We start from the raw sequence: 13,003 nt of genomic DNA, 5'->3' as shown, positions 1-13,003 counted from the left end.
CTAAAAAAACGCGTTATTTACCTGTTGCTTAAATTACCATTATCATTGTCCTGATAATTCTGGGTGCTGGAAAAGAAAGGGATTGCTTGTTATGAGGCAATAACGTGAAACTCGGTGTTTTCATGCTGATTTGGACATGCTTTCCCCAGAGTTGCTCATGCAAATTTTGACTGCTTTCAGCAGTGGAAATTTCCATGTCAAACACCAAAGCTCATAACTTCTATGATCCCGCTAACCACTATTATCGTTCTCATCAGAATTGAGGAACCACTTGTAATTGAGGCTTTAGTAGGCATGAGAATTATATCTACATTTGTTATTGGGTTAAAAATTGTTGAAAAGTGTTTGAGCTTTATGCTTGCTATTCATTACTTTTCTAGACGTTCACTTACAAATATCGTGACAATAACATAATGATGATGGAGGACATATGGTTTACAGTAGCTTTGATATGTATAGCCTGTAATTGTCCACCAAAAAAACAACTCTTTCTTGAGGAGAATTAAAAGTTAGAACACAAGGTAGGAAAGGGTCCGGAAAATTCGGTTGTAGAAGAAGAAGGACAGAATTATCTTTGCTTGATGGATAGGATGGACAGATGCATGATATGAAAGTACAGGATACACCAGCCTATATCCAGACTTGATAAGCATCTGGAGAAGCTAGAAGACCACTGTGAGACCATTGCTAACTTTGCTAAAGAGTGCATGATCTCTGCTTTCATAGAAAGTATATTTTATCTGATTTTTAACCAAATCAGGGGTGGTTTGTCCCTATCCACTCCAAACAAGGCAGTGGCTAGGCTTCTGAAGTATGACCACATGCAAGAAATGCCACTTCCTGGAAAGAGGCTAGCACTCCTGGGTTAGAATGCTGTGGTTAAATATAGCTGGTGCCTCCGACATCATGATTCCTCCCCTGGATTTATGCATATAATGCTCCTGAAAAGGATACGATTGATTCTTCAGAACCCAGAGTTGTGAAGAAGGAGTGATGAAAAAGGATGAAAGTTGCTATTTAAATAGAAGTTAGGCAGCCAGAAGTTCTATTTGTGATGTCTTTACAATTTTGTAGTACTTTAAAGGGTCCTAACAAGTGCTTGATTGATGTCATTAGCTGTCATGCTTCACTATTTACATTTTTTATACTTGATTTTGTTGCAAACCACTAAAAAGGGGCTGTGTCATAGTGGAAAATGATGGTCTTCAAAATATTGCCTGCATGGAAGGGAGTGAAGTAGTGTGGCTCACTGGATAGAGGCGGCAGACCCGAGAGCAGAGGACGGTCCGGGACCAGGGTTCGATTCCCGGCGCGGCAGGTTTCTGGACCAGGATCAGCGGACTCGATAATTCTCTCGCCTCGGTGCCCACTCTGATCAGTGATCACACTCGGCAACTCTGGGCATTAGCTTGCCTCATCTTCACTAACGGCCCCACCAGACCGCCGGGGATGCCTGGTCTCACCCTGGAGATACCCATTAAGGGACCATCTCTCAGGGAAGCCAGGAAGGGTTTCGCAGCGGTTGAGGCGCCTTGGGACCCTACGGGTAAGTAGTGCGCTATATAAATGCCTATACATTTACATTTACATTTACATGGAATGGGGTAATTATTCCTTTATGTTGCATATGCCATAACCTGCTAGTTTTCTGTGGGCTACAGGACTATAAAATGAAGATTCATTCCCTAATGGATTTGCTGAATAGTAAAAACCTTTTTAATTTTCAAAAGCAACCTCAAAAAGGTAGAGATGGTTGAACATCATGTACTATTAACATGATAAAGAGAGGATCCCCTTCTTGATCTACAATTGTTTTGCTGAACAACATCTCTGCAAAGAACTCCCATTGCTGGAGACCATCCAGATAACTACCACTTCTGTCTAGGTGAGAAGCAGAACCAATGATGAAACATGCCTTTTTATTGGTGAGGGTCTTGCAACCTATAAATAGATTTTCCTTTTAAATGTAGGGAATAGTTATGAACTTTCCAAGTGCATTTAGAAGCATATCTTGAATTTCATTTGGGTCTATGGTATGATTGTTCTTTAATTATGAAAGGTATACCAAAGCTCTTGAAAGTCCTCTCACTCTCACTTAGGTTCAATATTACACAACCGTGTTCTCAGTTTCTTACCTATTAACAAAGAGCAACAAATACAAATGAAATGGCTCTGAGGGATGAGTGCAGGTTGTGTACTTTTCATAAAATAGAAGAAATCCACTTTTTTTTAATTGTAATGAAATTCATACAGCAATGAAGCATTGAAGTGCTTTAAGACAAGCAGTAGCTGCTCTGCAACCTGAGGTTAGTGGTTAGTCCAATTTGTCCAATGTTATTGGTTACTGGGATTAGTCTTGTTAACTCAAACAAACCATGCAAGGCACTCACTCCAGCTTCTTTGTGCTAGATAATATTAATTGAACTGTGGTTAGCTTTTGTTGGGCGGGTGGCTGGGGGGAGATTTGCGAGTTCATGCAGATGTTTGGTGTGTTTACTAGATGAGCTCGAGCGGGTTAAGTATTGTAAGATAGCAGGGGGTATGGTTTTCAAAAAAGGAGAGGCAGTAATCTTTAAAAGAGCAGAAGCACCTTTACTTTCCGATAAATATAGTGCTATATTTGATACTTTTGATAGCCACTAGAGTCAGATGAGCAGTCTGTATGGTGCTGTGCAACCGCTAGACCACCGCATCAGCAAGGTCAATCAGGGGTTGGAAGCTTAGAATAATCGTTGGCGCAAACCTTAAAAAATTAATTCTACAAATGAGAGAGTGGGTCTCTTCTGAAATATGGCTTGCATTATTAATTGTAAAGCTAGGTGGGATCTATTTTGGTTGCCCCTTGTTGTGGCATGGCACAAGAAACAGTACAGCTGCTCTACTCAGTGGAGGTGAATTGCCTGCATTGCCATGACTCAAGGGTTGCTATCCAGAAACTGTGGTGAGCAGAAAGGTGACAAGAAATTCAATAAAGACTGGGTTAGGAAGGAACTACTGTTTTTTTTCAGTTCTATATAGCGCAAGCTCCCCTTAAAGTATTGGAGCACTTACATGAGCACCCGTTGCAGTACACCAGGACAAGTTCACTTTTTTGTTTTAGGCACGGGACAATTATGTTATTTTGCCCAGAATCACAGGATGTTAAGTCATTGCCGAGACTCAAACTTGGTTCCCCAGTTCCAAAGTTGGCAGCTCTGACTGTTACACCACATCCTCTTCGACTTACTGATGCACTGTCCTGTGGTAGATTGTAGAGGTGAGGGATTACACCACCTATTCTGTTGTGCAAAATGGAGGGCATTACTTAGAGAAGGCCAAGATCTTTTACCTTCCTTGATCATATTTCAAGTTAGCTGATGACAGGGAATTGCTGAAACCTTACACCTCTTTGTGAGTCTGTTGTGCGTGCTCCAGGCTGGACAAAACCTTGTTATGATTCACATCACTACAGCAGCCAGAAGCCAACGTCTGGTTGTACCAAAAACTTTTCAGATTTATTTTTTAAGTTTAAAATGAGTTTATTTCAAGAAAAGATCGCAATCGAAAAACATACAATATAATCATAATACAAAGTAAACAGCAATCAAATATGAAATAATACACCACAGTTTTAGTGAGGGGAAAAGAAAGGGAAGAGAGAAAGAAAGAGAAAAAGAAGGAAACGAAATGGGGTAGGAAAACAGAAACAGTTCAGTATGTAAAATTGCCTAATATTCATATAAAAAGGTAATGTTGCTAATTAAAATATCTTACTATAAACAGTGAAAAAACACTTATGTAGTACACACATATAATTCTATGGAAACAATATCAATATCATGGAGGTTTGGGGACTTCTTCAATGGGAGGGGAATGTAATGGACGAGACTGAGCAGATACATCAAGAAAAGTAGTAATCAGTAACCATAAGAGGTCACGTTTAATAGCAAGAGATAGAGGGGAGACATATGCTCTATCCAATCTGTGATTGTAGCAGACACCATACCATCAAGCTTGAAAAGAGATGCTTGATGTATCCTTCTAAGATTTAGTGAATGGTGAGCAGGTCAATAATAGAAATATTAAAGGTCATAGATGACCATAAGTCAGATAAGCTACCTAGGAAAATGTGAGGGATTGAATAAGGAAATTGTGTAGAGAAAATAGAGTTAATTTGCTGCCATACTATAGACCAAAATAAATGAATTAGGGGACAAGTGAAGAGCATATGTTTGAGATCTGCGTATGTATTGGAGCAGGACCAACATGTGGAGGGTATAGATGAATCAATAGTGTGTAATCTGGCAGGAGTGATCAAAAGTCTATTATAAACAAAAAATAAAGTCTGAGTAGTATTAGCTGCTCCAGAAGATCTTCTTATTTTATTCCATATGTCATGCCATAACAAACTAGAAAAAGTATCTTCTAAGTCAGATTCCCAATCTTGTTCTATCTTGGACTTATTGGACTTGGACTAACTAGAGGAAAATCATGTAATTTTTTATAAACGTGTGAAGCCGAAGGCGAAGACAAAAGAAAAGGGAGAGTAAGAGAAGAGGCTACAGGAAGAGAAGAAGGAGTAAGAAAGGAGTTATCTGACGTTTGGAGAGCCACGCACAACAGATTATATTTACTAAGAAAGGATTGAGGGAGAGAAAAACGAGACTGGAGAGACGAGAAAGGGAGGGAAAGGCCATCCTGAAAGAATTGATAAACCCAAATAAGACCAAGAGAATGCCAATCCTTCCAGAAAAATGTTCTATTTTTAATTTTAACTAAAGGATTGTACCATATGGGAGATTGCAAAAATTGAGTTCGATCGTCAAGACCATTAAGGAAAAAAGGCAGAAAGAGTTTTCTAGCAGGTTTAAGAAGAGACATCCTAGAGGGAACGTGAGAGAGAGAAATAAATTCTTTGAAAGTAAAAGGATGAAAGAAGAAGGATTCAATTGCAACCCATATCGGAAGTGAGGAGATATCTGACTCCGAATCTAAGAAAAAAGAAGCTGAATGGGAAAGGAAGAATAAAGAATGATGGGACACGAAATCCGGAAAGTTAACTCCACCTAGAAACGTAGGTCCTTTAAGTTTGGCAAAAGACATCCTAGATTTCTTGTGTTGCCATAGAAATTTTGAGAGGACAGAAGAAATGTTTTTAAAACAGGATTTAGGAAGATTAACGGGAAGGTTAAAAAGAAAAAAGAAAATTACCAGAACCAACATCATTTTAATGGAGTCTAATCTACCCCACCAGGATAAAAATAGTGGGTGCCATCTAGTAGTGGAGTCTGTTATAGTACCAATTAGGTTCTTAATATTTAAAGCCACTGTATCCTTAATAGAAGGAGTAAACTCAAGACCCAGATATTTGATTTTAGTAGGACTCCAATGAAAAGATGAAATTAAAAAATCAGCATGAAAACAATATTTATTGAGAGGGAGAATTTCACACTTATAAACATTAAGTTTATAACCGGAGACTATTGCATAGGAAGAGACTTTGGATAAAAAAGCCGGAATAGACGTTTGAGGGTGAGAAATAAACAAAAGAATATCGTCTGCATAAGCAGAGAGTTTTAGCTGCTTATCCCCATACGGAAAACCAATGATATCTTTATTTAATCTAACTTTTGACAAAAACGGTTCTAAAGCAAGGATAAAAAGTAAAGGAGAAAGCGGACATCCCTGACGAACACCACGAAAAATAGGAAAAGAAGAAGATAGAAGACCGTTAGCAAAAATAAACGACCTAGGAAAGGAATACAATAGAGAGATATAAGATATGGATTTAGAGCCAAAACCAAACCAAGAGAGAGTAGAAAGCATAAAATATCAGTTAACTCTATCGAAAGATTTCTCTGCATCTAATGCAATTGCAGCTAAGGAGTGATTGAATGTGGGATATTTACTGAGAACATTAAAGAAAAGGCGAGTATTATCTCTACCTATCAGGTGTGGGAGAATTTAATCCAAACGAAGAGCTAAAATCTTAGCAAATATATTGTAATCTAAATTAATTAATGAAATAGGTCTATAACTTTTTACATAGAGTGTGATCCTTGCTGTCCTTAGGAAGGAGACAAATAAGAGCTTCTTGGAAAGTACCTTCGAATTTCTGAGATGATACAAAAAAGCAAAATAATTGGTGAAGTTTGGGAACAAGAAAAGAAGAAAAATGAGAATAGAATTCTATAATAGAAAGGTTTGATGGAGACCTCCTCCCTTAGATATTGCGCAAAAAGGCTCAATGTAGAAATCAAAAAGCAAGGGGGAGGGCGGGTACCCCTGTCGGGTTCCCCTAGTGATGGAAAAAGGGCTTGATAGGTCACCATTGACGAGAAGGGATGCAGAGGGATTACTGTACAACAGGCCAATCACCCTACGGAACCTTTCCCCGACACCAAATTTGGCCAAGGCTTCCAACAGGTATACCCATTTAACCCTGTCGAAAGCCTTGGTTGCGTCCAGCGCAAAGGCCGCCAATGGAAGATTATTGGATGTTGAGATATCTATGGCACCAATTAAATCATAGGTAAATTCATATAATTGTCTGCCCTTCAGGAACTCCTTTTGATGTGAATGAAGGACAGAAGGTGCAATATCGGCCAATCTTGATGATAGAACTGTGGTGAAGGTTTTATAATCCATGTTCAGAATGGAAATTGGCCTATACAACCCACAAGCCTCCTTGGGTTTGCCCGGTTTTAAAATAAGGGTGATAGAGGCATTATCCCAAGATGTTGGAGGGGACATTCTTTCTAAAAGTATTTGATTAAACAGCTTAGTGAGGAAGGGAGCGATCTCTGAGTCCAAGATTTTATATAACTCAGCTGGCAGCCCATCGGGTCCGGACGCCTTCCCCTTCTTACCCCTCTTAATGGCAGGTCTCACCTCGCCCTCTGTGATGGGTTTATCCAAGTGTTGAGATTGTTCAAGAGAAAAAGAGGGTAGAGTGATATTGTTCAACCAGCTCTTAACAGACTCAGCCGCGATAACTTTGTCTTCTTGATATATTTCTTGGAAGAATTCCCTAAATGCCTTCCTAATTTCATCGTCTGAAGAAAGATTGATGTTTCCTATTTTTATAGATGCGATGTTGTTCCGGACCTGATCTATTTTGGTCTTCCAAGCCAGTAATTTACCAGCGCCTTCACTATATTCGGAGTTCGCCAACTTACTGGCTTCCCATCTCTGTTGAACCCTCAGATTTAAAATCGAAGCCAGGCTTCCTTTCAGAATCAGCAGTTGATTGTGAAGAGGATAAAAAGTAGACCCTGAAGCTGTGCTGTTAATGTCGATCTCATGTTGAACACGAGCCATATCTGATTCAATGGAGGAAATCTTTTCGTTATAGTTCTTCCTCCGAAAGGCAACTTTAGCAACAATCAGCCCTCTCAACGTTGCCTTAAACGTGCCCCAAATAATTCTATTTGAGGCAGAGCCAATATTTAATAAGAAGTTCCGAGTCTCCGACTTTAGATATGAGATATCCTCCTCATTATTAAGGAGAGAGCGATCAAAGGACCACGTAGTCGGGTTTTTTTTACTATGAAGACCTAACACCAATTTAACCGCAGAATGGTCTGAAAGATGCGAAGAAAATTTTCAATGTTTCAAATATATACAGATTCACAGCTGGACTGTAGCCTATAAAACATCTCCTGCCAATAAGAATAAGTTTAAACTCGGAGGGCATAGCCCATTTATCTCTGATTTACTAAGCAGCGGTCCAGCTAAGAAAGAAATATCTAAATGGTATAATTATATTCTGGAGGAGTCAGATGGGGACTTTGTTCTGCCGGAGTCATTATGGGGCTCTGTTCTGATGGACCAGAATTTACAAAATCTTTGGATGACTTCTTTCGAGCTTCTGTGGAACATTGTCAGGCCGTCCTGGCTTCACAGAAATCATATTTTTACCCTGCATAGGGCATACTATTCCCCTCTTAGACTAAATTCGCAGGATGCCAGTCAGTGTCTTGTACTAAATGCGGTTTGATCGCTGCTTCAGATACACATATGTTTTTTGAATGCCCATTATTAACCACATTTTGGAAGGATATCAGCAATTCCCTCTCAGAATCGTTGGGAAGACTTATCACCATGGATTTGCCTCTAATAGTATTTGGAGTCCTAGAAGGCGTACAATACCCAGCCAGATGTCTAGTCTTTTATGCCATCCTGCTCGCAAGAAGGGAGATCTGCAGGAAGTGGAAAGACCCTTTACCTCCTACTTTTAGAGATTGGCAAAACTCAGTTCTGCAGACCTCTTGTACAGATCTGGTAAGATCTGGTAATCACAGAAAAAGGGCTTTTTGGTATCTACTTTCGTGGCTTCATTGCTTCATCTGGGGTTTTTTTTCCCCCCCGGGTCCAATGATTGATCTCCTATGGTGCTTCTATACTTTGTACCAATGGAACAGCCGCTATCCGGTTCATGCCTGGCCCCTACTTGGCTGCTAAAACAACCCCAAGGTTTGCCGCAGATTGGTAAATCATAGACTCTGTGCCTCCCTTGAATACGGTTGAAAGCTGAGGATAGTTGGCCCTCATAAGACTCGTGTCCCTTCCAGTTTTTCAGATAAACTGAGACAGCTATTCTCCGTTAATTCCTTTTGGTACTTTGTCTATATGGTGGTTATGAGGACAAAAGAAAAAAAAAAAAAAGAGAATAGAATTCTATAGGAAATCCATCTGGACCAGGCGCTTTACCTTTTTTAAGCACATGAGTGGCATCTAAAACGTCTTTGGGAAGAATCTAAGAATCTAAAGAAGAAAAATCAACATCAGTCGTTTGTGGACAAGGAATAGAGGATAAGTACTGATCAATATCGGAGGGTACGGGAGGAGATTCTGGAGTATAAAGATTTTGATAAAAAGTAGTGAATTCATTTAAAATATATCCATCTTTATGGAGTATAGTATTAGAAGAGGAAACAATCGAATCGATTTTTGTTCGTTCTTTTTTGACTTTAGGATAATTGGCAAGAATGTCCCCAGCCTTGTTTTGTGCAGAGTAGAATTTAGCGCTAGACTTAAGTAAAAACAAATAGGCCGAATTGGTAGTTAATTTATTAAAAGAAAGTTTAGCCTTCATGAGTTCAGTAAGGACCGACTGAGATTTGGTTGAGTGATAAGAAAGCTCCAATTGTTTAATCTGAGAAGTTAAAGAAGATAAAGACTGGTGTGCAAGGCGGCGTTTCTTGGCAACATAAGAAATAATAAAGTCCCTAGAAGCAGCCTTAAAAGTGTCCCAAATTAATTGCGAAGAAGATTGTGGCGTTTCATTTTCTGCAAAAAAGCGTGGAGCAAAATCAAGGAAAGCAGAAGTAAAAAATGTGTCCAAGAGAAGGGCATTATTAAATCGCCATCTTCGTGTTCCTTTAACAGGAGGGAGTAAATCAAGACCTAATGAAACAGGGGCATGGTCGGAAATTAGTATAGACCCAATGTCAGAGTGAGTGATATGTTGTGATAGAGCCTTGGAAATAAAGAGAAAATCAATTTGTGATTGAGTGGAATGGACGGGTGAGGAATATGTATATTCTTGTAATGTTGGATTGGATAGTCTCCAGGAATCAACAAGAGACCTCTGAGAAATAGTGGATGTAAATTGGGTATGTACCTGAGAAGGAGAAAAATGAGAATTGGATTTCCTATCTAGAAATGGATCTATAATCATATTACAATCTCCCCCAAGTATAAAGTAATCATCAGTATATTTCATAGAGGATTGAAGGATGGAAGGAGATAACAGTTTACCTGGAACAGTAGGGGCATATAAGTTGAAAATGGTTACAGGAATGTTATTAACCAATAACGAAACTAACACCCATCTACCTTCTGTATCATTATCTTGGGAAATAAGTTGAATATTTAAACGTTTATGACATAAAATTGCAACCCCATTACGCTTCCCCTAGCCGGGAGAGGCATAAACAATGCCCACCCAGTTACGACGTAACTTAGCTATTTCAACATCTTTAACATGGATTTCTTGCAATAAAACTATATCAGCCTTCAAATGTGCTAAATGTGAAAGAACACGTTGTCTCTTAATCGGGGACCCCAAACCTTTGACATTCCACGAAATTACATTAATTGGCATTTAAACGTATCAAAAATATTGAATAACACGATACTTAGCAACATTAACATGAGTAACCAGCAAAATATACAACTGAACCACAAGGTAGCAATATTAACAGAACATAAAGAAGTATAGACCGGAAATGTGGAGGAATACAGAGGAAGAAATGTAGCGTAGAAAAAGAGATGACTGAAACATAAGAGAAAGGAAAAGATTGAAGAAAATAAAGGAAAAAGAAGGAAGATAGAGAAAAAAGAAAGCGAAAGAGAGGAAAGATTACAGAACAAATAAAGGAGAAGTACATTATATGAAAAACATACCACAGGGAAACCGAAAAAACAGGGATGGTGAAGCCACATGAGGGAGATGAAACGAAAGATGGGAATACTCCATGACGAGACGGCAGAGAGGGAAACAACCCCAGGAAGCACCGAAGAAGATAGAAAACAATTCGGGACCATACACGAAACCACCTAGAAGGGGAAAGAAAAGGGGAGAAAAAACTTGATAACAGACGAAAACTTGCAACAAAGCATACAAAAGAACACAAGCAAAGCCACAATCTCTGTATAGTTGAAGAATTACATCAAAAAGAAGTATCGGCAAAATGAAAGACAAAAATCACCAATAAAGAGAGACACTACGGAAGACAAAAGAGAGCGAAGGAGGACAAAATATCATGGTAAGAAGGCTTCAGACTTCATGGTTGAGGAATGTCCATTGAATCCACTCTGCAGCTATTCAGGATCCAATGCAGAAGAGCAGGATCTTCATGAGTGGTGGTTTTATTGTTATATATCACTTTGAAAAGTCAGGGATGGAATAAACCATATCTTGCATTCAAACTGAGTAGCGCCGGCCTCATATCCAGGAATTTCTTACCTCTTTCCGCAGTAGCTTTAGCATAGTCCTGGGCAAAAAATAGTGTAGAGCCATTCCAAATGATCTTACCCCGTTGTTTAGCAGCCTGCAGCACACGAAGTAGATCAGTGTATTCAAGAAAGTACTAAATAACTCCCCTAGGCTTGGGGGAGGATGTTGAAGAAGAAGGACTTGGACCAAGACGATGCGCTCGCTTAATATTCAAAACTGGAGAATCAGGAAAACTAAGAAGCGTTGGCAAAAAAGTTTGAAAAAAGGAAATCGGGGACGGACCTTCCAAACCTTCAACTAAGACATAAATGCGCAGATTATTACGCCTATTACGGTTTTCTAACTGTTCAACCTGCTGTTTGAGATGTGCGATCTCTTTAGACATGGGTGGAATCCGATCTGCAAGACCTTGAATAAGATCAACACAGTTCTCCAACACTCCAACCTTCTGTTCAGTGACGGACCAGTTGGATTCTAGATTAAGCAGACGAAGATTAGTTTCCTCCATGTGAGGTTTAAGGGCACGCAGTTCTTCAAGAATGTGGTCTGAGGAATTCAAGGAGGATGATGCAGGAGGTGGGGATGGAGGGTTTACCTTGATTCGTTTGCCTTGTACAGAGGATGAATTTGGCACAGTAAGGGGTGCTTTAGGGTTTTGCTTAGTATTCAAGCGTGACACCGAAGTAGCAGACCCCTTAGAGTTAATAGAGTCTATGAGGGGATCCTCTTTAGAGTCTTGCAAGGCATTAAATGGATTAAAGTCCTCCAAACTTGCTTTCTATGGTTGAAAAGACCCATTGCGGTTATTACGTGCTTTATCCATAATAGAAGTGAGAAGAGAAAACCCCTTCCTATTCGATATAGGCTTGTACACAGTAGAGAACCAACTGGCGTAAGTAAACAAAAATTCTGCAATATCTGCTTTAAAAGACACCCATGCATGCCAACAAGCAAAAATGTCAAGCGCAGGGCAAAGAGAGGAAAAAAACAGTATTATGACCGAAAAGTAGAAGGTTTGGCAAGGTTTTGTGAGGTAAAGGCATCTGAGAAATTGTGCTGGTGGGAAAACGCGGACGTTCCGAAAAACAAAATGGCGGCTGCGACGCTGCTGTGGAGAGTGGTAGCAATAAACATCAAAATGAAGGGCAAATTCTTACAAAGCACAGCTGTCGTGGCAGCAAGGCAGGCAGCATCCTTTCCGACGCCGGGAAATACCAAAAACCGGGTCCGAAAGTGAAAATGAAGTCCTGGAAGCAGCTCGAACTCCTACGTCCCGACGGAGCACCCGTGAATCGCGGCCATCTCCAGAGGCTCCTAAGCCACGCCCCCAACATTTCAGATTTATAGTGGTCAGAACGTGATTACAGGCAATGAGCAGCTATTTATGTTCAAGTACTGCGAATACTTGATGTTCTTCTGCAGGAAGCACAAAAAGTCCTTCTCCAGTCCGGGAAGAGGGGGGGGGCTCTCAAGGGTGGTGTCAGTGCTTAATTTGAACCGGCCCTTAATTGTCAGCACTGGTGCTTGGGGAAGCCTGCCCCATGGTGTCGCTATCCAGCTAATTTAGAGATGACCACAGCAACAGTTAATTATTAAAGTTATAGTCATTTATATTAACTCTTGGCTGCCGCCCTGGCCATTATTATAGCGCTCGGGCCTAAAATAGTCCAAATGGTCACACTTGTAGGAGTGTGATAGTTAGTAGTTGTGTGGTGACTATCATTGACAGCATAGCAGGGCAAAGTGTGGTGGAAGCTGCAGTGACCTCCTGGCAAGAGCCTTGGAACTTATGTTTTCACAAGTTTAACATTGGTGGCGATAGGCCCCACCATTGCTCGCAAAAGAGAATTCTGGGGTGCATTTGTATGTGTTCGAGAATATTGGCAAGAAAGCAAAGTAGAAACATGTATATTATAGCAGGGAGCCAAATATTTCATTTTTTTTTTTTTTTTAAACATATTTTTATTTTGAACTTTTAGATAAAAAGCACACATTTTCAAAAAAAAAGAAAAGAAAGTAATGCAAAACAGAATTTTCCCATTGCTCTTACGATTGTCCATA

Source organism: Lissotriton vulgaris, chromosome 7, assembly GCF_964263255.1.
Source record: "Lissotriton vulgaris chromosome 7, aLisVul1.2, whole genome shotgun sequence".
Classification (NCBI taxonomy): domain Eukaryota; kingdom Metazoa; phylum Chordata; class Amphibia; order Caudata; family Salamandridae; genus Lissotriton; species Lissotriton vulgaris.
Note: the sequence above shows the minus strand (reverse complement) of the source record.